Below are 27,590 nucleotides of genomic sequence, written 5' to 3'. Positions count from 1 at the left end.
ATTGGAAATTAATTATATAATAAATGGTTTTTTTTCTATAAAACGAAAAAGGAAAAAAGAAAAAAGGAAAAGAAAAGAAAGGATAAAAAGGAAGGAAAGAAAAAAAGAAGAAATTTTCCATTTTTCTTTTCTTCTTCTCTTTTCCTCCACCGCCAAGTTTCCCTATCCATTTCTTCACCATTTTCTTCACCATTTCTGCACCAAATTTCAGAGGGACTTCAAAGGGAAGAAGGCTGAGAAAGGAAGAAGAATAGGTTCAAAAAGTGTTTGTTGAAGAAGAAGACAAGTGTTTCTTCTTCTCTTTCCCTCCACCGCCAAGTTTCCCTCATCCATTTCTTCACCATTTCTGCACCAAATTTCAGAGGGACTTCAAAGGGAAGAAGACGGAGAAAGGAAGAAGAAGAAGTTCAAGAAGTGTTTGTTAAGACAAGTAGTTTGCAAGATCAACTTCTCTATAGTTCACTAAGCACATCTCTAGTTTTTTATTGATTCCGAGCTACACAAACAGAATTAAGAGGTGAGGTTTAAATTTACTAAAATATAATTCATTTTCAAACAAAATTTATGAAGAAAGCTTGAGCAAACTCTGATGTTCATTGGGTGAATTTTAACAAAGAAAACAAGGCAGGTGGTTTTCACGCGAAATCAGGAGATCTCTGGTTTTTTTTTTTTTTTTGTATTTTACGGTGTACCAGTCGAGTTAGGATCCCTATTTGGTATGGTTGGAAAGCTTATTCAATTTACTACAACTCTTATGAAGAAATCGTGAACCAACAACAACTAAAAAATCAGTTAAATTGTAGGGACAAGTTAAATGGGTCGTGGTGTATGCGATTGTTGGAGTGGTTCTGTTTCGAGGGATATCTGAGATTATACACAGGGAATTGTTGGAATTTATGTCCTAAAACTCTTAGTTTGTAATCATATTCTATTCAATAAAGTCGTTATTCAAAAATTGAATACTATAATCTTAAATCCAATAAACTAAGATCACAAGGCTATTTTGAGTAAACTTGAACTTTATGTAAAAACATAAATATGGATTAAGTTCGATTAAATAGCCTAAATAGTCTATAGTATATAAATAAAGGTTGGACACCTAATTCAGAGATACTATGGATACGACCCGTTTTGTAGTTAATACAAACGATGTATTCTTGAATCGTTCATGACAGACATGAAAGTGGGGGCATCTTATGTAAAAGGTTTACATAAGACAGAACCATGAAATAGTCACTTTTACGTTGTAAAGAATTAATTTACTGACCATGATTATATCAGATGGACAAAAATATATCTATAGTGAGGGGAGTGCAACTACGAGACTTTAGTGGAATGACTCGTTAGTTAACGAATGTTAATTAACTTGGTCTAAAAGTGTTTAGCCAGTTAATCTCGATTCGTTGGAGCTCATGATCTATAGGTCCATTAGGTTCCCCTGCTAGCTCATATGGAATAAACTTAGAACAGTATGATGGAATGAGTCAATTGTTTGAAACAAGAAAGGAGAGAAAAACCGACAAGTATATATGATATAGTCGTCGGTGTTAATTACTAATAGAGCTTTATGCTTAATAGGATTTAAATATTAAAGATATGAATGTGGATTCATACTCGGAAGCTCGAAAAAGATGGAAATAGTCAAAGTTGTAAAAAGTCAAAATGTTGACTTTTGACTTTTGAAAAGTCAAACTTTGACCGACAATATATTCAAATGTGATTTGAATCTTGAGAAAATAAATGCGGATTCATGTTCGGAAGGTCAAAATTAGTCAAGAAGGAAAAAATTGTAAAAAGTCAAAATGTTGACTTTTTCGTTTGAAAAGTCAAAATGTTGACTTTTTCATTTGAAAAGTCAAAGTTTGACTTTGACCAAATGACAATTTTACCATTTGACGTGGAAAAATCCAACATTTTGTTGGATAAACCTACTAACTATAGTGGGCTAGGTGTTAGCAAACTATAATGACATTAAGCCCACTAATGGTTCGTGGGTTATGTATTGTTGGTCCATGTGTTTGCATGCACATGCAACCTTGCATGAAAGACCTCTATAAATAGGACTCTTAGGGTCTCAAGGTAGAGGTTGGCTTATTTTCTAAAGAACAAAATTGTGTTGGCTTTATTTTTCAAAAAAAAAAAAAAAAAATCAAACCCAACCCATTTCCATATTTTTTCATCTTTTTTCTCTCTCCCGATTTTCTTCATCCGACGAGTCCCACAACCCGGTTCTGAGTCCAGATGATAGTAGGTCAACCCTAGTGGTGGTTAGTATCAATCTGAGCTTCGAACGTAAGTTTTTCCTAAAAACCTTCATTTTAAATTTTTTAAGTTTAGGGTTATTTTGTTAATTAATTGCAATTAGAGTAATTATCTGATCCTGTTTCCGCTGAATTTGTATGCTTTTCTACCATGTGATATCAGAGCATGCACTCAATTGCATATGGTGGGTGTTCCAATTTATTTGATAAATTGTGTTGTGTGAAGAACTAAAATGGATTAGTGATTTTGGCCATAAATTAAGTGTTTTATTGTTTTAATTAATTGTAATTAGCCTTGTTAATGGCTTATTTTCTTTTGTAAAGATTATGTAAATTTATTGGAGTCATTAGATTTGAAATTAGGCTGTAATTTCTTCAACCGGGAGAGAGAAAAGTTAAAATTTTGAAGAAAATTGGAGGACAGAACCGGAATTCCTCTCCAGACCCGGAAACCCGCATTTGCACCCGTCGGGACGACCCAAAACCCGCCCGCAGCCGTCGTTTACCCCTCAGAGATCGTTGAAGGAGTCCAGACCCGGCAGCCGACCCGGAACCTGCGCGCCCGCTCCGACCCGCGTCTGGCCTGCCCTCTCTTCTTCTGCCCAAACCTCTCGCTGCCCCAGGCCCGTTTCGCATGCGGCCCATCGGCCCAGCGCGCGCCCGGCCCTTGTCCGCGCTACGCTTCTGATCCACCTGACGACCTGCGCGCCCGCGTCCCGACCCGGCCCGCCATCCGTGTCTTGCCTTGGTTTAGTGCGAGCAGCCCATTTCGCCTGGAGGCCCAACTCGATTCGGCCCATGAGTTTGACATGCTGCACGCATCCGGCCGCTCGTAGCCGACCCGGGTATAACCCGGTTCTTTCGGCCCGTGCGCCTGCCTTGTTGGCTTAGGCCGGTTCAAGCCCAACTGTTGGTTCTTGGGCCGGTTTAAGGGGTTTTGGGCCGGTTCAAGCTGTTTTGGGTGGTTTTCTAGCCGGTTCGAAGCTTTCGGGAGCGGTTTATGTACTCCACCAAATTATTCCTGCAATAATTTAGTTTTTAGCTTAATTTAAGAGCTAGAACCAATCTATTTTAGGGTATTTAATTAATTATGCATGTGATGTATGTTTAATTAAAGCTTAAATTGTATGTGCATAATGTATGTGCATAATGTATGTCATATAGATTTAAAATCCCACCATAGGTTAACATGTTCATGCATTGAAAGTATGTTATAATAGTTATAATGTATAGTATGCATGTTAATTAATTAATATGGATATTAATTAATATAATTAATTAATTGTTTAATTAATTAAATTAATTTTGATTAAATATGATTTAATAAAATTAATTAATTAATTTATTGGTAATTTATTTAATTTAATTAAATATGATTTAATTGAAAACTAAATCCATATTAATTAAATTCTTTATATAATGGTTATATATTGTTTGATATATGTTATAGGTTTGTCTAAGTATTTTTTAAGTGTTATAAAAAGAATTAGATGTTTAAAATCTATAACAAAGATAAAATGCATGCTCACATAGGTTAAAATCATATCTTCATTTTTTCATAGAATTAGGTCGATATCTTGTAAAAATTGGTTGCAAGAGACTCACCTGATTCGATCTTGTCAACAAGTTAGATAAGATGGCTACAGTTGGAGGTTCTTAAGTTGACGGTTTACGGAACACCTCCTACCTAGAGATCGTAATCAATTCTTGAGCCTAGTTAACCTAGTTTTATGAGCATGCGTGAGAGGTGTGAGGTAATAAAATTGGTTTATCACCTAGACATCATACGTTAAAATCTAATATAAATAAGTTATGCTTGGATGTTACACCTAGACTTAGGCTTTGTTTACGTTAACCTAAATATAATCCTAAAGTTTTAAATACCCTTAAAATCATTGTAGAACACTTTAGCTAGAGAGAAGTAATGTACTTTTAGCTCTAGCGTCCCTAAGAGTTCACACCGTGAGATCCATGCAAGGCTTTGCGCCGTATATAAGAGCGGACTCCCTTCGGAGAGTGTTTGCATGAATCAAGATCAAGGTGAATAGGGGAAGTAGTTCATAGTAAGTGGATAAGGGATATGTGATGACACATCCCATGGTCTCTTCCATTAGGTCGCACCGTGAGATTCCTATAATGCGCCTACTTGTCTGCTTTGGAGCGACGTTCCCTTCGGAGGGTTGTATTATAGGATTCAGAACACCACGGACTTCAAAGATTGATAGTTTTTCTTAGATCAGTTTTCATATTGTTTTTCCACTTTCAGGAGCATATTGATTATGATCTCTGAGATCCAAAAATGGCGGGTTACACTTACAAGAATTACTAAGTTGTTAGTACATTCTCTACCAAAGAAGCGATAACTAAATGCTATTCTAGAGTTAGCATCTAGACAAGATTGTCTTGGTTCAACGGAGGAATAATCGACTATCCTTCGGTAGAGGTTATCTAAATCTTTGAAATATCGTTGCAAAACATATTAATGAATGATACATTATTAGTATTTGCTAAATTAGATTGGTTTATAAAGGATTATAGTTTTATTTTTAAAAAGAATATGTTTTTTTTTCCAGCATGAATAGCGAAATAGTTCAACTGTTAGCTTCCGAAAAACTTAATGGTGATAATTATATGGCATGAAAATCAAATATTAATATGATATTAGTAGTTGACGATTTGAGATTTGTCTTAACTGAGGAATGTCCTCAAACCCTTAGCTCTAATGCTAACCAAACTAGTCGGGAAGCATATGATCGATGGGAAAAAGCTAATGAAAAAGCCTGTGTCTATATTCTTGCCAGCATGACAGATGGTCTGGTAAAGAAACATGAATCCTTAGCCACAACTAAAGAAATTATGGATGCATTAAGGGCAATGTTTGGACAACCATAATGGTCCCTAAGACACGAGGCAATCAAATACATTTACATTAACCGTATGAAGGAGGGGACCTCTGTTAGAGAACATGTCCTGGACATGATGATAGCACTTCAACATCGCCGAAGTAAATGGTGGTGCCATCGATGAGGTTAATCAGGTTAGTTTTATCTTAGAGTCTCTTCCGAAGAGCTTCATACCATTTCAAACAAATGCGTCCCTAAACAAGATAGAGTTTAATCTGGCAATCCTTCTAAACGAGCTCTAGTGATTCCAGACCCTTACCATGGGTAAAGGAAAGCAAGTAGAAGCAAATGTTGCTACCACAAAAAGAAAATTTTCAAGAGGATCATCCTCTATAACCAAAGCTGGACCCTCAAATCCTAAACCTCAAATAAAAAAGAAGGGAAAGGAGAAGACTCCCAAACAGAAAAAGGGAAAGAAAGCTGCAAAAAAAGGTAAGTGTTACCATTGTGGCCAGGACGGGCACTAGTTGAGAAACTGTCCAAAGTACCTTGTAGAGAAAAAGGTAGAGAAGAAAACGCAAGGTAAATATGATTTACTAGTTATTGAAACATGTTTAGTGGAATATAAAAATTCAACCTGTATATTAGATTCATGAGCCACTGACCATATTTTCTTCTCATTTTAGGAAATAGTTCTTGGAAAAGGCTTTCAGAAGGCGAGATCTCTCTCATGGTTGGAACAGGAGAGATGGTCTCAGCTGAAGCAGCGGAAGATTTAAAGTTGTATTTTGGAAATAGATATATCATACTTTAGAATGTCTTATATGTACCACAAATGAAAAGAAATTTAATATCTATTTCTTGTATTTTGAAACACATGTATAAGATATCTTTTGAAATTAATGAAGCGTTTATTTTCTATAAAGGTATCCAAATGTGTTTTGCTATACATAAAAATAACTTATATAAGTTAAGATCAACACGAGCAAATTATGTCTTAAATACTGAAATGTTTAGAACAGCCGAAACTCAGAATAAAAGACAAAAAGTTTCTTCTAATACCTATCTATGGCACTTGAGACTTGGTCACATAAATCTCAATAGGATTGGGAGATTAGTTAAAAGTGGACTTTTAAGTAAGTTAGAAGATAACTCTTTATCTCCTTGTGAATCTTGTCTCGAAGGAAAAATGACCAAGAGATCTTTTACTGGAAAAGGTCTCAGGGTCAAAATGCCTTTAGAGCTCGTACATTCGGACCTCTGTGGATCAATGAACGTCAAAGCTTGGGGAGGGTATGAGTATTTCATTAGTTTTATTGATGATTATTCGATGTACGATCATGTTTATCTAATTTATCATAAGTCTGATTCTTTTGAAAAATTCAAAGAATATAAGACTAAAGTTGAGAATGAATTAGGTAAAACAATAAAAATACTTCGATCAGATCGAGGTGGAGAATATTTGGACTTACGATTCCAAGACTATTTGATAAAACATGGAATCCAGTCACAACTCTCTGCACCCAGTACGCCTTAGCAGAACGGTGTATCTGAAAGAAGAAACCGAACCTTGTTAGACATGGTTCGTTCTATGATGAGCTCTGCTCAATTGCCAGATTCTTTTTGGGGATATGCTTTAGAAACAGCTGTCTATATTTTGAATAAAGTTCCCTCTAAAAGTGTTTCAAAAACACCTTATGAGCTATGGAAAGGGCAAGTTCACGTCACTTTAGAATTTGGAGATGTCCAACACACGTGTTGGTGCAAAATCCTAAAAAATGGAACATCGTTTAAAATTATGCCTATTCGTAGGATATCCAAAGGAATCTAGAGGTAGTCTATTTTACGATCCTCAAGAAAATAAAGGATTTGTATAAATAAATGCCACATTCTTAGAGGAAGACCACATCAGGAATCATCAACCTCGAAGTAAATTAGTATTAAATGAGATTTCCAAAAGTGCTACAGATAAACCTAGTTCATCCACTAAAGTAGTTGATAAAACTAAGATATCTGGTCAAACACATCCTTCTCAAGAGTTGAGAGAGCCTCGACGTAATGGGGGGGTTGTTCATCAGCCTGATCGTTATTTAGGTTTAAGTGAAACTCAAGTTGTCATACTTGATGATGGCTGTTGAATAAGAAATTTTGGAACCAATTATAAATTGCCACGTCATTTACTATTGTATTTGGTACTAACTAAAAGTTTGCATGTGTCACAAATTAAATTTAAAGACAAATTGGACAATTCTAATATGGTGTCGCATGTCTTTATTATGACAATTGGATCAAATTAATTATTTTGGTTCAATTAAATATTATTTACTTGGGCTAAAATTCAATTGAGCCCAAAAATAAGTTTAATTTAGCCCAAAATTAAATATGACCCAAATCCATATGATTGAGTTAATGGGTATTAGTCCATATACCAGACCAGTCTCAAGTCCATAAAAGGCCACTAGGGAACTCTATAAATAGAGGAGTTCTCTTCATTTGTGAGCAGAATTTTTTTGACTCCAGAAGATCTAGAGAGAATTCTCCTAAGAGATAGAAGACTCCTCAACTCTTGAAGTCGACCACCCTCGAAGATGGAAGCTCCGAAAACCTTCGAAGATTGAAGCTCCTTTGAAGATACGAGCTTTCTTCTAAGACTTCAACTTCAAGAACACCATCGAAGATTGAAGCTCCTTTGAAGATACAAGCTTTTTTTCAAGACTCCAATTTCAAGAACACCCTCGAAGATTGAAGCTCTTTTGAAGATACAAGCTTTCTTCCAAGTCTCCAACTTCAAGAACACCCTCGAAGATTGAAGCTCCTTTGAAGATATAAGCTTTCTTCCAAGTCTCCAACTTCAAGAACACCCTTGAAGATTGAAACTCCTTTGAAGATACAAGCTTTCTTCCAAGACTTCAACTTCAAGAACATCACGTGCTTCGCTTCCTCAAATCAAGCATAAGCATACAGCCAAGAGAGAATCAAAGGATCAAATTCTAGAGATCGAACCACATCGCATCAAATTAACGTAAATACAACATCAACACAGGTTCAACTCCACGAATCAAATTTCTTCAGAAATCTCGTGTGAACAAATTGGCACGTCCAGTGGAACCTCTCTACCTCTCATCTCTCTCTCGTCGTTCAAATCTACAAGAAAATCAATGGCATCAAAGAATGCTGCAACCAAATCTTTTGTTGCAAGCGACGCTTACACATGACCCATCACCTACAGTCGTTCTAAGGGAATCACTAAAGAGCAAGATTAAGGTTCTAACGTCGCTCAGAGCATTCTCAAGCAATTGATGGAGTCTCCTAAAGCTAGGATTGTCCTTAAAGAAAATCCTTTGTATGATAATTCTGATTCTGCCTCTAGCAAGTTAAAGAAAGAAGCACACCCTAACGTGATGTCTGTCATGATGGCTGATATAAAGGCCGAGGCTGCCATGGTAGAGATGGAGAGGAAAGTTAACTTCCTGATGAAGGTTGTGGAGGAATGAGATCATGAAATCACAACTTTAAGAGAGTAGATGCGGACTCGTGAAACTGCGGAGTCAAGTCAAACTCCTGTTGTCAAAGCTACTGATAAAGGGAAGAATGTGGTGCAAGAAAACCAACCACAACAACAATCAGTTTCTGTTGCTTCTCTTTCAATTCAACGGCTACAGGAAATGATCGCAAATTCCATTAGAGCTCAGTATGAAGGATCGACGCAAACTTCTTTCATGTACTCTAAGTTGTACACCAAGATAATCGATAACTTGAGAATGCCACTTGGGTACTAACCTCCAAAATTCCAGTAATTCGATGGAAAGGGCAACCCAAAGCAGTATATCGCCCACTTCGTCAAAACATGTGAGAATGCAGGATCAAGAGGAGACTAACTTGTCAGGCAATTCGTTCGAAGCTTGAAAGGAAATGGCTTTGAGTGGTACACCGATCTGGAGCCAGAAGTCATTGACAGCTGGGAACAGTTAGAAAAGGAGTTTCTTAATCGTTTCTATAGCACTAGACGTATCGTCAATATGATGGAGTTAACAAATACCAAACAGCGGAAGGGAGAGCCAGTCATCGACGACATAAATCGATGGAGATCTCTAAGCCTGGATTGCAAAGACAAGCTCACAGAACTGTCTACAGTAGAGATTTGCACTCAAGGTATGCATTGGGAACTTCTCTATATTTTACAGGAAATAAAACCTCGCACGTTTGAAAATTGACAACTCACGCCCATGATATGGAGTTGAGCATAACCAACAGAGGAGAAAAAGATTTCTTGGTTCAAAGAACGAGGAGTGGCAAGAATGAAATCAATGACACTAAAAAGATTACAAATAGTGTCCTAAACGAGTCTATGGTTGTTCAAGAGACTCCATTGAAATCTTTCTCTAAAAGAAAAGAAACAAAACATGAAAGAAATCATGATGGCGATGAAAAGCGACGCCTAACTCTTAGAGAAAGACGGAAAAAAGTTTATCCCTTTCCTGACTCTGATGTTGTAGACATGTTGGAGCAATTAATAGAGAAACAACTTATTTAGTTGCCAGAATGTAAACGACCAGAGCAACAGAAAAAGTAGATGATCCTAACTACTACAAGTATCATTGGGTCATTAGTCACCCTGTTGAAAAGTGCTTCGTGTTGAAGGAGCTTATTCTAAAGTTGGCTCGTGAAAATAAGATTGAGCTGGATATTGATGAAGTAGCTCAAACAAATCATGTTGTAGTCAATATGAATTCAAGTGTTCCACCATCAATATTGCTTTATGATCAAAGGGAAATTTTGATTCAATTTGGGACTTTCGAACCTATACTTGTTCGATTCCAACAAAAGATCATGATGTCGAACTCTTAAAACAAAGAAGAGCCTATTGAGGATGAGGGCGAAGAATGGATAGTTGTGGCTCATCAAAAAGAGAGACAAACAAGTTCCATTTAAACGAAGTCGCACTTCCATCAAAAGCATTCAAAAGGAAACATCTCTCATAAAAAGAAGGGGAAAAGAAACAAGAAGATGTCGAAGCCTAGACCTATCAAAGGAAAAGACGAAGACTTCCTCCAAGCTCGACGATCAATAAATTTGACAGAATTCTTTCCAAGAAGCTTCCTTGAGGATCATCCAAAAGAAATATTAGAAGTCACGGCATGTCATACTATCAGCATAGTAGAAGTCGACAATAATTATGGATCTTCTGAAGAAGTCGACAATTCAAATGAAATTAAGGAAAGGACTTCTGTCTTTGATCGTATCAAGCCTTCAACTACTCGATCTTCAGTCTTTCAAAGATTGAGTATGGCCATGAAAGAAGAAGAAAACCAATGTCCAACATCTATTTCCACTCAAACTTTTGCTTTTAAAAGGCTAAGTATCTCCACATCGAAGAAAGATCGACCTTCGACATCTGCTTTTGATCGTCTAAAGATAACAAACGTTCAACAACAAAGAGAGATGAAAACTTTTAAGGCAAAACTATTTCTTGAAGAAAACAATGATGACGGTAAGATCCACAATCGTGTCCCATCACGCATGAAGAGAAAACTATTTGTTGACATAAGTACAGAAGGTTCCTTGACAGTGAAGCCAAGACTTATTATATTTACTAATCCTACAAACAAGGGAGACGAACAAATCCTTGAGGAAGATAGCAACTGCTAAATATGCACGCTCCTTATCGCAAGAGCCTAAACTGCATGGTGCTCCATAGCCCACAAGAGAATAAAAGGAGAATAGCAAAAAAAAAAAAAAAAAAAAAAAGTTGAACTACGTTATGACTTGATCCCTATGTTATAAAAAGGGTACGTAGGCAGCTTAAAGTTCACTTTAAGTTCAGTCGCACGTAAAAAAATACTATTCTTTTAAGGAGCAGTCACACCAGAATAAAGGATGCATAAAAAGTACAAAATGAAATTCAGGAGCAGTCACACCAGAATAAGAACATTCTCATTACCATTCAAGAAATTCTTGCATTTACAAGAATACAGCTAAAGAAAAAAAAAAGAATGTGGGCAAAGGGGGCAAAGTTAAAGCTTCCACTTGAAGTTCTTAAATTCTTCACGTGCAACGTCCAGACTCTTATGAACCGTAGCTAGGGCCTCAATGGCTTCTTTGGTGACAACAGAGATGTTTAATTGTCTACCTTCTTAAGGTGCGGCTTCGCCTCTTCTCCAAAAGTTGACCAGCGAACTCTACTTCTCTCCAATATGTTGCAGACGAGGATCTTTCCATGTGTTGCAACCGAGAGGATCATCATCTTTATCTTCATCTTCTCACAAGTGTTGCGGTCGGGAGGATCTACATCTTCATCTTCTCACATGTGTTTTGGTTCAGAGGACCTTCATCTTCATCTTCTCACATGCGTTTCAGCCGAGAGGATTTTCATCTTCATCTTCTCACATGCGTTTCAGCTGAGAGGATTTTCATCTTCATCTTCTCAAATATGATGCAACCGAGAAGGTCATCATCTCAAATGTATTGCAGTCAAGAAGATCGTGGTCTTAAATATGTTGCAGTCGAGAAGATCGTCGCCTCAAATATGTTGCAGCCCAGAGGAACTTTATCTTCATCTTCTCACTGGTGTTACGGTCGGGAGGATCTACATCTTCATCTTCTCACATGCGTTTCAGCCAAGAGGATCTTCATCTTCATCTTCTCAAATATGATGCAATCGAGAAGGTCGTCATCTCAAATGTGGTGCAGTCGAGACGATCATCATCTTCATCTTCATCTTCTCACATGTGTTGCAGCCGAGAGGATCATCATCTTCATCTTCTCACATGTGTTGCGGTAAAGAGGATCCACATTTTTTATCTTCTCACATGTGTTGCAGTCGAGAAAGTTGTCGTCTCAAATATGTTACAGCCGAGAATGTCATCATCTCAAATATGTTGCAGTCGAGAAAGTCATCGTCTCAAATATGTTACAGTCAAGAATGCCGTCGTCTCAAATATGTTGTAGTCCAGAATGTCGTCGTCTCAAATATGTTGTAGTCGAGCAGATCGTCATCTCAAATATGTTGCAGTTGAGAAGGCAGTCATCTCAAATATGTTGCGATCGAGAAGATCTTTGTTCTTACATATGTTATGGTCGAAAAGATCGTCGTCTTAAATATGTTGCAGCCGAGAAGATTGTTGTCTTAAATATGTCGTAGCTGAGAAGATCATCGTCTTAAATATGTTACAGCTTAGAGGATCATCATCTTTATCTTCTCACATGTGTTACAACCGAGGCGATCATCATCTTCATCTTCATGTGGCGCAGGCGATCATCATCTTCAAGGTGGCGCAACCGAGATGATCATCATCTTCATCTTTAAGGCAACATAGTGGAGACGATCATCATCTTCATCTTTAATGCAGCGTAGTAGAAATGATCATCATCTTCATGGATCATCATCTTCATCTTCAATATGGCGTACGTGATCATCATCTTCAATACAGCGCGGAGCAGACGATCATTATCCATCTTTAATGCAGCGTAATAAAGATGATCATCATCTTCATATTCAATGCGACGCAGCAAAGACAATCATCACTTCATCTTCAAAAGCGGTGCAGCAAAGATGATCATCATCTTCATCTTCAATGTGGCGCAGCAGAGATGATCATCATTTTCATCTTCAATGCAGCACAGCAGAGATGATCATCATCTTCATATTCAATGTAGTGCAGTAGAGATGATCATCATCTTCATATTCAATGCGGTGCAGTAGAGACGATCATCATCTTCAAGAATGTGGCGATGCAGGCGATCATCATCTTCAAGAATGTAGTGGCGCATACGATCATCATCTTCAAGAATGCGGTTATGCATACGATCATCATCTTCAAGAATGCGACGACTTAGACGATTATCGTCTTCAACAATGTGACGGCTGAGTCACCTCTCCAAACAACGTAGGCACCCAATTGCTCCTACTAGGGTGGTGGACCTGACGGCAAAAGCTCGATCGTCCCCCAGTAGAAGTTGATCGCTGACGGTGGAGTCACCTCTCTAAATGATTAAAAAAAAGAATAATAAAAAACTAGGAAAGAAGAAAAAATCCTAACCTTTTGAAGATGCATTTGGAAGCAAAAAGAGGCACGACAACTTTAGTTCCTAAAAAAAAGGGGACAGAGAGTTAAAAAAATTATTAGGAAAGAAAGGAAAAAAAAAGAAAAAATAGGGAAAAGAGAAGTTTTTTTTCTCTTATACCTTTATTTTGTTTGATGAGAAAAGAATAATCAAGGTATGAGTCTATTTATAAGGCTTGTGTCCAATTCCTAATAGGATTTGGAATGATTTTAAAATTTTAAAATAATAAAATAAAATTAAAGTTCAATTATCTTATGTTATTTTTTAATAAAATCCCGGATTTCACATTTGAGATATTCAAACATATTTTAAAATAAAATAAAATCTCGAATTCCACTTTTTGAGATAATTAAGCATATTTAAATATTTCAAAATTTAGATTTTACCTCCATTTTCATCTCAAATTTAAATTGGAGTGATAAATCTAACTTTATTCCAAGATTGAGATCTTGTATTTATCTTAAAATTAAAATATGGTTTCAAATTTTATAAAAAAAAAAGTCATCACCAAATTTAAAATTTTATCCTTGAATCAAAGTAAGTTGAGGATAAAACCTTAAACTTTTCTCAAATTACGGATTGGTCATATTCCAACCTTTATTCTCAAATTATGGAGTCTATGTTCTTTAATTCTGTTTGGACTCTAGTAGATCAACCAAATGATGTAAAATGCATTGGTTGTAAATGGATCTATAAGAGAAAACGAGACCAAACTGGTAAAGTACAGACTTTTAAGACTCGACTTATGGCAAAGGGTTATACCCAAAGAGAAGGAGTGGACTATGAGAAACATTCTCTCCTATTGCCATGCTTAAGCCGATTAGAATACTTTTATCCATCGCCACTTTTTACTATTATGAAATTTGGTAGATGGATGTCAAGATAGCTTTTTTGAATGGAAATCTTGAGGAGAGTATCTATATGGCTCAACCGGAGGGGTTTATAAAATAATGGTCAAGAACAAAATGTTTGTAAGCTTCAGAAATCCATTTATGGTTTGAAGCAAGCATCTAGATCCTGAAATATAAGATTTGATACTGCAATCAAGTCTTATGACTTTGAACAAAATGTTGACAAACCTTGTGTTTACAAAAAGGTCAGCAATTCCATTGTAGCATTCTTAGTATTATATGTAGATGATATTCTACTCATTGGAAATGACGTAGGTTATCTTACTGATATCAAGAAATGGCTAGCTACGAAATTTCAAATGAAAGATTTGGAAGATGCACAATATGTTCTTGGAATCCAAATTGTTCGAAACCGTAAAAATAGAACACTAGCCATGTCTCAAGCATCTTATAAATGTTGTCTAGATTTAAAATGCAGAATTCTAAAAAGGGACTGCTGCCGTACAGATATGGAATTCATTTATCAAAGGAACAATGTCTTAAGACACCTCAAGAAGTTGAGGATATGAGAAAAATTCCCTATGCTTCCGTTGTTGGAAGTTTGATGTACGCAATGTTATGTACTAGATCCGACATTTGCTTTTAAGTAAGGATGATCAGTAGGTATCAGTCCAATCCTGGACGTGATCACTAGACATCCTTTAAAAATATTCTAAAATATCTTAGAAGAACAAAAGACCACATGCTCATATATGGTACTAAGGATCTAATCCTTGCAGGGTACACTGATTCTGATTTCCAAACAGATAAAGATGCTAGAAAGTCTACATCAGGATCAGTACTCACTCTAAACGGAGGAGTAGTAGTATGGAGAAGTGTAAAACAAACTTGTATAGCCAACTCCACAATGGAAGCTGAATATGTAGCAACTTGCGAAGCAGCAAAGGAAGTAGTATGGCTAAGAAAATTCTTGACAGATCTGGAAATTGTTCCAAATATGCATCTGCTAATCACTTTATACTGTAACAACAATGGTGCAGTTGCAAATTCACGAGAACCTAGAAGCCATAAACGAGGAAAGCATATCAAACGCAAGTACCATCTTATCAGGGAAATTGTACATCGTGGTGACATTGTAGTGACCCAGATTTCTTCCGAGCAAAACATTGTTATTTCTTTTACAAAAGCCCTCACGACTAAAGTATTTGAGGGCCACCTACAGAATTTAGGTCTACGATGTTTGTAAACTAGGACAAGTGGGAGACTTATTGGGCATGTGCCCTAGTTTATTATTTTCATATGTTTATTGTACTCATATGCATTGTTCCCTCTTATGGTTAAATTCAAACATTTTCATCCCACTAGGAGTTTTAGTCAAAGTGGGAGTGTGTTGGAATTTATGTCCTAAAACTCGTAGTTTGTAATCATATTCTATTCAATAAAGTCGTTATTCAGAAATTGAATACTATAATCTTAAATCCAATAAACTAAGATCCCAAGGCTATTTTGAGTAAACTTGAGCTTTATGTAGAGACATAAAAATGGATTAAGTTCGAGTAAATAGCCTAAATAGTCTATAGTATATAAATAAAGGTTGGGCACCTTATTAAGAGATACTATGGATACGACCCGCTCTGTAGTTTATACAAACGATGTAATTCTGAATCGTTCATGTAGAGACATAAAACTGGGGACATCCTATGTAAAAGGTTCACATAAGATAGAACCATGAAATAGTCACTTTTACGTTGTAACGCCATTTACTGTTTAAAACTGACTATCTCGATTACTGATGACCTAGGTAACTTAATCTTAATCCTAAGCTAACTGTGAACTCCTATTCATACGAGATTATCCTTAGATTTATATAGGTGAGGGCAACTCATTAGCGTTGGCCCAATAAGCCTTCCATTTCAGGGGTAAGATCGGGTGGATAGTTGGGAACATAAGGTGCAAGACAGAATTCACTCCTACCCGCTTTAGGGTTAGTAGATAGGTTTTCTCTTAAGTACTGAATCCAAGTCTTGAACAATGGGGCCCCACCCTCTCATTGGCTTGAGAGGGATTCAGTTTATAGGTTGTACCTTAAACCAATTGTTCAATAGTGGATAGTGGGACTTAAGGAACAAGATGTAGCCTTGGGGGTAAAACGATATTTTGACTCAGCCGAGGTTACGAACAACTTGTGAAGGATTAACTTACTGATCATGATTATATTAGATAAACAAAAATATATCTATAGTGAGGGTAGTGGAACTACGAGACTTTAGTGGAATGACTCGTTAGTTAACGAATGTTGATTAGCTTGATCTAAAAGTATTTAGCCAGTTAATCTCGGTTTGTTGGAGCCCATGATCTATAGGTCCATTAGGTTCTCCTGCTAGCTTATATGGAATAAACATAGAACAGTATAATGGAATGAGTCAAGTTGTTTGAAATAGGAGAGGAGAGAGAAACTCACAACTATATGTGATATAGCCGTCGATTTTAAATTACTAATAGAGCTTTATGCTTAATAGGATTTAAATATTAAAGATATGAATGTGGATTCATACTCAGAAACTGGAAAAAGATGAAAATAGTCAAAGTTGTAAAAAGTCAAATGTTGACTTTTGACTTTTGAAAAATCAAACTTTGACCGGCAATATATTCAAATGTGATTTGAATCTTGAGAAAATAAATACGGATTCATTCTTGGAAGGTCAAAATTAGTCAAGAAGGACAAAATTATAAAAAGTCAAAATGTTGACTTTTTGGTTTGAAAAGTCAAAGTTTGACTTTGACCAAATGACAATTTTACCATTTGACTAAAGTTAGTGGAAAAATCCAACATTTTGTTGGATAAACCCACTAACTATAGTGGGCTAGGTGTTAGCAAACTATAATGACATTAAGCCCATTAATGGTTCGTGGGTTATGTGTTGTTGGCCCATGTGTTTGCATGCACATGCAACCTTGCATGAAAGGCCTCTATAAATTAGGCTCTTAGGGCCTCAAGATAGAGGTTGGCTTATTTTCTAAAGAATAAAATTGGGCTGACTTTATTTTTCTAAAAAAAAATCAAACCCAACTTATTTCCATATTTTTCCATCTTTTTTCTCTCTCCCGATTTCTTTCATCCGACGGGTCCCACAACCCGGTTCTGAGTCCAGAGGATAGTAGGTCAACCCGAGTGGTGGTTCAAGCATCAAGCGGAGCTTCAAACGTAAGTTTTTCCTAAAAACCCTAATTTTAACTTTTTTTCAGTTTAGGGTTATTTTGTTAATTAATTGCAATTAGAGTAATTATCTGATCCTGTTTCTGCTGAATTTGTATGCTTTTTTTATCAGGAATCAGAATTTCATGTCTTCAGGTAAGTTTTAAGGGACCTCAAAATGAAGATTTTGACATTAAGACATCTCATTTTGGATAAGTATTGGAAGAATTATGATCATTTGAATGTCATGCTCCGAATCTGGAAAATTTTGAGAAATGTGTGGAATATGGTTTATTGTTTCTAAAGATAAACTTCTTTAGCATTATCCTTAGTGAGCCATGTCAAGCATAACATTTGAAGATCATAATATTTAGGTTTCTAATAGTCGGTTCTGGTTGTTTGACAGGCCACGAGGAAATAGGTCGGATTTACACATCGGGAAACTAGTCTTAAACTGTGAGTGACCAAAACCAGTTTTGAATTTTTTTTCTTTCTCCTAATTATTAATTATGATTGACCGATTTACATGTTTATTTACAAAGCTTTGGAAATAATCTAATTTCCATGATTATTTTTAAGTATAAGTTTCGAGATTAGATTTCTTAATGAAAATTTATGCTAGCACATGATTATTGAATCTCTGGAAAGTATTTGAACCACTGTGTTTCAAACAATGTATGAATTACCAAGTTTTGTTTTAAGAACTACAGCTTTTCTCGAACAATCTAAGTAAGCTTGAACTTTACGAAAGATGAAGATAGCAGGCATGTTTTAATGTTTTCAGATGATTTTTCTGATGTTTCCATTAACTACATGACTGAGGTGTTGAGCTCGAGGCTATATGGTACCATGTACACACATATTAGATTCCGTTGTTGACGTGGAGTGTACTCCATAACAACAATGCTATAGTGAGTGCTGGGTGTCAAGGGCATACTTGTCCAAGGTATTATTTACCTATGGCCGTATGCCCGAATACCCCTAAATCGCTTTATCTTTATGTCTTGAAAGTAGTCTAGGTTAATTCTTTCATTTTCGTGTCGCCGAGCCACAGTTTGACATTTCGGCTTTTTCATATGCAAGTCTGCCAAGGCCAAAAATCTCAATATGTACTATAAGGGGTACATGAGTAGTCCGACCCCCGCCCAAGCCTTGTCGCACTCTTTGCAAGCTAAACTATTTTTTTTGCAATTGACAGTCTTCAATGCTTTCTTTATGATGTTTTCAACTATTTACTTTCTCTCTCCCGTTTTATAAAAACATTTTCCCAAGAACGTGGAGGGAGGCTACATCATACCGCGAGTTTGTCCGCGGGTTTCGAATATTGAACGGTTGACTTGTTGATTGAGCAGAACAAGTGCCGCACAATCGTGTTTGAAAGTTACGATTATGACAAGTGGTATCAGAGTCAAATCAGCTAATTGACAGTAAGACTGAAGTATGTCGTCGGCAGATCCATCGGGCAAGGCCTAGAGAGACCGACTAGTTGAGCTAGAAGAGCAGATGCTCTACCTAGTCGAAGTTCCAGACTCCATCCACTACTTGGAGTCCCGTCTTGAAGAAATTTCTAAGAAACCTGGTACAATCGATGCGGTAGCTGGCCGTGTCGAAGGGTTACCGATACAAGAGTTGTTGGCAAGAGTCGACACCTTGGAAGCAAACATAAACGTCAAAAGAAATGTTAACTACGAGCGTGGGGACAGTTCATCGGGCTTTGCTACTCACATGGAAGAACGTGTCAGTGAGCTAATTAGCTCTTAGAAGACACTCTTAGAGTTGATAAACGACATGTCAGAGGATTTTTGAGCTACCCTCGATGTCGTTAGGAATGAAATCGCAGATATGAACACAAGACTGAGTCTCACAATGCGAGCAATGGTAAACCAAGTTCCGGTTGGAGGAACAGTTCCCGTTACTAAGGTGAAGGTTCTGGAACCCAAGCCCTTCTGTGGGGTGAGGGATGTAAAGGCCTTAGAGAACTTCATATTTGATCTAGAATAGTACTTCAAAGCCACAAACACAGTCACCGAAGAAGCCAAAGTGACATTGACAACGATATATCTGTGTGAAGATGCCAAGTTGTGGTGGAGGTCCCGATACATGGACATACAGGAAAGGCGTTGCACAATAGATACTTGGGACGTCCTGAAGAAAGAACTCCGCTCTCAATTCTTCCCCGAGAATGTGGAAATCCTTGCTCAACGAAAATTGCGCGATCTAAAACACACTGGAAATATTCGAGAGTACGTGAAACAGTTCGCAGGGTTGATGTTAGACATTCGCGATATGTCAGAGAAAGACAAAGTTTTCTGTTTTGTCGAAGGGCTGAAACCGTGGGCAAGGGCCAAGTGACTCTCAAGATGTGAGACGTGGGCAAGGGCCAAGTGACTCTCAAGATATGAACGAAGGGTTCAAGACCTCACGTCAGCGTATGCAGCAGCCGAACGGTTGTTCGATCTGACAAGTGACTCTCAAGATGTGAGACGTCACCAAAGTTCATCACCTGGAAGGAATAGGAATAGTCGTCCGAGTTCTCCCAAAGCTGTCGGAGGAGACGAATGTCCTGGTAAAGACCGCAGATCTCACCAGTCAAACACAGAGAACACATGGCGAAGGCCGAATAATCGAAGCCCACCCAAGCGTCCCCTCAGTTGTTTCATATGTAGGAAGTCACATCTGGCAAGAGAATGCCCGAATAAAGTCGACTTCCATGCATTTCAGGCCTCATTAATCGCAGATTCAGATGATAAGTCAAATCAAGCTGAGGATGAAGTGGGCCTGATAGATGGGGGCGAGAAGACTCGAATAGGGGCCATAAAATACCTGTCGTCTCTCCAGAAAAAGTCAGGGGAGAGAAACGTACTAGTGGAAAGGGGCTTATTGTATGTTGACACCTAGATCAACCAAAAGCAGACTAAGAGCACTATGATTGATTTCGATGCAACCCACAATTTCATAACAGAGGCAGAAGCTAGACGTCTAAGGCTCCGTTGGGAGAAGGATTTAGGAAGAATGAAGCCTGTGAATTCCGTTGCCCTACCTATCGTCGGACTAGTGAAGCGAACGACGAGAAAGTTGGGAGGATGGAAAGGCCCCGTAGACTTTGTGGTTGTAAAGATGGACGACTTCGATGTAGTACTGGGAATGGAGTTCCTCCTTGAACATCAAGTCATACCAATGCCCTCAACCAAATGTCTAGCGATTACCGGATCTTTCCCCATGGTAGTACAAGCAGATATTCGTCAGCCTAATGGGTTTAAAATGATATCGGTCATGCAACTAGACAAGAGTCCCCCCCAAGAGGAGCCATCATCCGCAGCAATTCTGCTTGGGGCGTTGGAAAAGCTGGGGGAGACAATCCCGAAAGATACTCTGTGTGTCTTAGAGAAGTGCCATGATGTGCTACCAAATAGTGGCCTAAATCCGTGTCGATGCAAAGGACGATCGACCATGGAATAGAATTGTTGCCAAAGGCAAAAGCGTCTGCGAAGAAGGCTTATCGCATGGCACCGTCGGAGTTAGCTAAACTTCGGAAACCATCGAAGATATTGTTGAATACAGGATTTAGTAGACCTGTACAAGCTCCGTATGAAGTCCATGTCCTTTCTCTAAAGAAGAAGGACAGAAGCCCACAACAGTGTATTGATCGTCGTACCCAGAGTAAGCTCATAGTTCGGTGCAAATATCCACTCTCCAAGCTCACGAGGCGGGTGGATCCCCCATGTGGGGTGAAGTATCTCCCAAAGTCAGACATCTGATCGAGGTACTGTCGAGTAAGAACAACAAAGGCAAAGGGACTCGAGACAACTTGTGTCACTGGACATGAAGCATACGAGTTTCCCGTGGTGCCACTGAGTCTTACTGATGCCAAGGAAGGAAAGTGTTGTTTTGTGCAGAACCAGATAAACATGTTGGGTCACGTGGGGGAGTGCCACCAAAGTGGGTTGTTGAGAAAAGAAGACACTCAATGGAGTGGGAACCTCGAGTGTCAGGCCGCCTTCAATTGCTTAAAGCAAGCCATGATCGAGGGGCCAAGTCTTGGGGTCGTCGATGCAACCAAGACTCCCAAAGTTGAAGACGAGCAATTCAGCTTTGTGTTGGAAGAATATCTGCATCATTGTGTTGATGGCAGACAAAAGAATTGGGTTCGGCTGCTGAAGGTAGCCCAATTTGGCCATAGTGTTTCAGACAGACTCGCTGATCAAGAGAAGTCCGTTTGAGATTAAAGGTAAGAGGCATTCGGTATTGCCGCCGCTCGCTGATGGCCCTTATGTAGGGGACCGTCCTCAAGTCCACAGAGTTGGAGAGGAATGGAAACAGATGGCCGACATCGCTCGAGTGTGCTTAGAAGAAGCTTCAAGGCCGATCGAGGAGAGGGTAGATCAAAAGCGATGCCCTATTGAGTTCGAGTGGATGACCAAGCTTCCAATTAACGATACAACAACACCGTACGATTATCTGTCAACCTGGACCTGGAGGAAGACAGAGAAGTCAAGGAAGTCCTTACTGATAGAGTAAGGACTGGTAGAAGGCCTACGAGGGAGATACATAAATTCATGGTGAAGCGGAAGAAGCCCCTTGTGGAGGTACCAAGTGGAGGACCTGTCGAAGACCGTGAAGCGTGGACGCAGAAGGCCGAAGAGCTCCAGCTTTGGTATTTGACGAGGACGTCAACCGTTTAAGTGGGAGAGAATGTCAAGGGCATACTTTTTCAAGGTATTATTTACCTATGGCCGTAACCCCTAAATCGCTTTATCTTTATGTCTTGAAAGTAGTCTAGGTTTAATTCTTTCATTTTCGTGTCGCTGAGCCACAGTGTGATATTTTGGCTTTTTCATATGCAAGCCTGCCAAGGCCAAAAATCTCAATATGTACTATAAGGGGTACATGAGTAGTCCGACCCCCGCCCAAGCCTTGTCGTACTCTTTGCAAGCTAAGCTATTTTCTTTGCAATTGACAGTCTTCAATGCTTTCTTTATGATGTTTTCAACTATTTACTTTCTCTCTCCCGTTTTATAAAAACATTTTCCCAAGAACGTGGAGGGAGGCTACATCATACTGCGAGTTTGTCCGCGGGTTTCAAATATTAAACGGCTGACTTGTTGACTGAGCAGAACAAGTTTCGCACAATCGTGTTTGAAAGTTACGATTGTGACACTCGGCGGGCTTCACTACGACAAAGACGATGGGAGTGCTGGACGGACTTCACTACATCGTAGAGCTCGTAAATGTTTGTTGTATTGGGTGTACCCTACACAACATAGATTTGTTATGTTAGTTAAAATATTTTGATATACTTGATATGCCTTGCTAGATTTCAATGACGTATATACTGAGTATTTGAGGAAGCTATTCTAACTATTATATGTCTATGTTTATGACTTGTATAAATAGATTTATATGTGTAAGCTTTCACGTGCTCTTACCTTTAAATTTCTAGTTTTAAACTGAGTCACTCACTGAGCTTTATAGCTTACCCTTCCAAAATGTTTTACCCATTTTCTAGGTACAGATCAAGTTTTAGATGTCTGATAGACTGCCTTAGTCTACTGAAGCTCTGATATCGATTGCCAGTACGTGGTTAGAGTTGTGCATAGAGTCTTTTTTGTTATGATGTATATATCTTTGTATGATATAGATACTTCACAGTTTGTGTAAGCTTTAGGAGCTGCGGTTGTATAAACCTTTGTTGGTTATGTTTTGGTTAAGGTGTTTCTAGGTTTACTCGTAAAATCAGTTATTTCCGGGCTACACTTCATGTATGTATATGATTAGTCTAGGATCCGCTGTGTTATGTTGCATGTACAATAGTTTATATACTAGATTAGCAAGTTTATCATGTTAAAGATTTCAGCAGAGTCGATAGATACAGGTAGAGAAAAGCGTTGTCGGTCGGCTTCACGCCGTCTTTCGGTCTAAGCTAGTAGGTAGTCCGGGAGGGGGTGTGACAAACTTGATTAGAGGATTACAAAGCAAGAACTTTGTAGAACTTCAGGGATTTATATTCTCAGTACGAGTACATTAAGAACTTCAAAGTATGAACTTTGTTGCATCATCTTTGATCTAGTGTTTTATTGTTCATATCTGTTTACAAATTTTTTGAGCAACTGCCTACTCTCTTTTTTTTTTATTAACATTCAAATGACTCTAAACTCTTTACTATTTATTGTTTTACTGACTAAATATTTTTCAGTAACTTTCTAGCTTTTTAAAAGACCTAAGATGCCATTGACATGATATACGTAGAAGAACTTTCTGTATACTAATGGTTTTGATTCTTGGAAAAATAGAAAAATATCAATAACTTGACACAAATAGCTTAGTCTATACCTTCACAGACACACACACGGAAAAAAAAGGTACAAATTTCTCTTAGATAAGCAACTCACTATTGATCTCTTATCAGCTTTGGAATTCGAGGAGATTGTAAGAATTATATACACAGTTCTTTTCTTGTTTGGAAAAACATATTCATGTCCACCATCTAGGTTGCATTTGACAAATTAGTATGTACAGAAGAGACGTATGATACATATACCTTATGCTATACTTCTCATTTGGGTATTAGTTTAGGAATAGGAGATGGCTTTCCTGGTGAACTGGAACGATGGATGCTTTGAATTAGCATTGCAATAAACATAATCATTCACACAGTGAATGTTGAAATTTTAGATGCAACTTGAAAAGATTTTGGATAGGACGTTTTCTCTTGCTAAACTAGTCTGATTTCTTTTTCTCCAAGGATAAATGACCTCTTAATATATGGTTCAAGGATTGCTGTTGGAGAAGTAATGCTAGGGTTTTGGTTCTTGAGATCGTATGCGAAAAGAATACTTTTTTCATGCAAGGCTCAATTTCAGCTCTGCACACCGTGATTCATTTAGATTTTTCATGAATGATATACAATAGTTTGCTTAGTACTTTTTGTATTGTACTCTACATTTCTCCAAGGACACGATTTTCATTGTTCTTGTAACAAGTTTGGATGCATTCTTAAGAAGAGCTTTAATGCAAACGACTTGATCTATTGGAAGCGATACCATGAACTTGAACACAATAGTTATAAGGCATGCAACTTTTGTATTAAGTCCACCTCTTTGAGAAGGATCCAGTGAATGGAACATATCAAGGGCACCTGAAGTTTATAAACTTCGAAGGAAAATGTTTGTGTAAAGTATAGAAAAGCCGGTCAATGAACTCACATTTGAAGGTGATTGGAATGAGAAAAGATCTAAAAAGAATTTGGTTTCCAAAAAAGAAAAGTTACACATTATTTAATCTTTGTTTAAAATTGCAGGAAGAAGTGAAATATGCCGACAAGTTACTAAAGTATCAGTGTTATTGTTTCATTCTCGAGATTGGACAACAGTTGCCTTCCACAGTATGATCTACATTTCTTATTTATGGATTCATTTAAATCCATTAGACAAACTTTGTTGCATATTTTCAATGAGAAAATCACTGATTTATGGGTTCCAAATGAGAAAATTAGAAACTTTAGTTGAACCTTGCTAAACTTTTTGTTAGTTAGACACTTGAAAGCATATTTTCCTTTTTACAATAATAGTAGCATATAGGAAAATAAATAGTATATATAAATATATGTATATATATATATATATTGATGAAAAAACCACTAGAGGCATGCTGCAGCGGAAGATATAGATCATGCTTTACTCTATATGCATCTAAACGATTTAGAAGCTAACATGCACATGCTATGCGATGGTCCTAAGCGAGAAGCCAAAAAAGTAAACGAAAAACTTACCTTTTATAGTTCTGGGCTTCTTCTTCAATCCAAAGCTTCTTCTACGCTTGAAGATCACGAGCAAGGACAACCACCAAGTTGACCTACTATGTTCAGGACCAAGAACGCAGTTGTGGGACTCGATTATGTGAAGTGAAATATAGAGAGAGATGGGGAGCGATGTATCGTTTAGGTGTTCTTTATTAGAGAAAAAACCATCCCTTTTCTCATTCGGTAATGAGAAGTTTTATATGAAATATACATGCAATTTGCATATAAATTATTTCATATATAATCAACACCTAATCAAATCATCAACTCTTTAATGAAATTAGTGGCTTCAAATTCACAATAATCTGCCACATTTTCCATTAACCGTTAATTAATAAAGTAATTATCAAAAGGGACATTTTGGTCATTTGACCAATTAAGTCAAAGTTAAACTTTGACTTTTCTTAGTCAGAAGTCAACTTTTTGACTTTTTACTAATTTTCCCGTCTTGACTAATTCTAACCTCCCGAGTATGAATCCATTTTCATTTCTCTAAAATTTAAATCATATTTGAATATAAATCCGATCAAAGTTCAAAGTTAAAAGTCAACATGTTGACTTTTAGAACTTTGACCGTTTCTAAACTTTTTAAGCTTTTAAATATGAATCTATATTCAAATTTATTTAAATCATATTTAAACACAAAACTTAAAGTTTATTTCTACCGACTTATATCTTATATATTTGTCGGTTTCTCTCTCTTATCTTTATTCGAACAATTCAAATTACTTAAACATACTTGTTCTTAGTTGAATCCATATGAACTAGTAGGGGAACCTAATGGACCTATGGATCATGGGCTCCAACAATTTAAGATTAATTAGCTAAACTCTTTTAGACCAAGGATAATCAACATTCGTTAACTAAAGAGTCATTCCACTAAAGACTTTTAATTGCACTCCCTTCACTATAGATATATTTCTGTCCACCTGATATAACCATGATGAGTAAGTTGATCCTTCACAGGTTGTTCGTAATCTGGGCTGGGTCAAAATACTGTTTTACCCCCAAGATTACATCTTGCTCCTTAAGACTCACTAATCCACTATTGAACAATTGGTTTAAGGTCCAACCTATAAACCAGAATCCTTCTCGGTCCAACGAGAAGGCGAGACCCTTTGTTCAAGACTTAGATTCAGTCCTTCAGGGAACAACCTATCTACTATCTCAGAAGTGGGTAGGAGTGAATTCCATCTTACACCTGAAATGAGAGGCTTATTGGGCCAACGATGTTGAGTTGCCCTCACCTATGCAGATCTAAGGATACTACCGAATGAACAAAATTTCATAGCTAGCTCAGGATTAAGATCAAGTTACCTAGATCATCATAATTGAAATAGTTAGTTTATAGTTTACGGTGTTATAACTAAAAGTGACTACTTCATGGTTCCAGTCTTATGCAAACTATTTGCATAGGACACCCCCACTCCCATGTCTCTACATGAACGATTCAGGATTACATCGTTTGTACTAATTACGGAGCGGGCCGCATCCATAGTGTTTATCCAGAATAAGGAGCCCAACCTTATTCATACACTATAGACTATTTGGGCTATTAACTTGAACTTAATCCCTGTTTATGTCTATACATAAAGTTCAAGTGTATTTGACAAACTCAGTAAAATAGTCTTGGGACCTTATTTTATTGGTTTTAAGATTATAGCATTCAATAATAAATTTTATTGAATCAAATAACAAAGTATAAGTTTTAGGACACAAATTCCAACATATATATGTATATATATATCTATGTATATATATGTGTGTGTGTGTATATATATAATAAAAAGTTTTGCATATTCTTGTCTCTTGAATTCATCTTTTCTTAAGTAGTACCATATAGGATAGAAAATATAAAAAGATTGCATGCTCTCTTTTCCTCTTCTTGCTTATAGTATATGCATGATCTTTACTCTTCTTGCTTTTTGATGCATGTTTTCTCCTCTAAATAACATAGAATAACATAGAAACCTTTTGAAGACATAGGATTAATACAACAAAGATTAAGAAGAGAGAGAAGAGAAAGAAACTTAGAAGAAGATACTTCAGGGCCAAACAATCTTCAAGAAGATCCAACCTTAAAACCACACTTTAAGAAAAACTTAGAACAACCTAGAATGGGGGAGGAAGCTAGAGATAAAACTTTAAGAGAACTCTTTGAGTCCGATATTAATAAAAAACTATCTAGCATTGTAGTTCTACCTACCATCCATCCTTTTGAGTTAAAACCAATATCCTTAGTCATTTTCCAATCTTTAGAGGATGTAGAGGGGAGGATCCAAATAAACATCTCAAAGACTTCTTCATGGTATGTGAGTCGATGAGACCACATAATGTGACGAAAGAACAATTGAATTTGAGAGCCTTCCCATTTTCCCTCACTGATGGTGTAAAACGTTGGATTATTACCAAGAACCTGACTCTATTACAACTTGGTCCTAAATAAAAAAGAAATTCCTAGAGAAATATTTTGCCATAACCAAGGCTAACTCAATCATGATAGAAATCTAAGGAATTTAAAAAGCCAATGGGGAAACTTTGCATGAATATTGAGAACGGTTTAATGAGCTTTGTTCT

The 27,590-nt window shown here is 37.3% G+C and overlaps 1 long non-coding RNA gene across 1 annotated transcript; it reads right to left on the bottom strand.

Moving 5' to 3' along the window:
* Window positions 1–2,560: 2,560 nt before the first annotated feature.
* On the bottom strand, window positions 2,561–26,678 carry LOC127149945 (uncharacterized). Its single transcript, XR_007821824.1, has 3 exons — window positions 24,984–26,678; window positions 13,144–13,192; window positions 2,561–3,282 (listed from the first exon to the last, which is right to left on the bottom strand). It is a non-coding gene; the product is annotated as an uncharacterized LOC127149945 (long non-coding RNA).
* Window positions 26,679–27,590: the final 912 nt, after the last annotated feature.

This window comes from Cucumis melo, chromosome 1 (genome assembly GCF_025177605.1).
Source record: "Cucumis melo cultivar AY chromosome 1, USDA_Cmelo_AY_1.0, whole genome shotgun sequence".
Taxonomy (NCBI): Eukaryota; Viridiplantae; Streptophyta; class Magnoliopsida; order Cucurbitales; family Cucurbitaceae; genus Cucumis; species Cucumis melo.
Note: the sequence above shows the minus strand (reverse complement) of the source record. Positions and strands in the feature narration are given on the sequence as shown.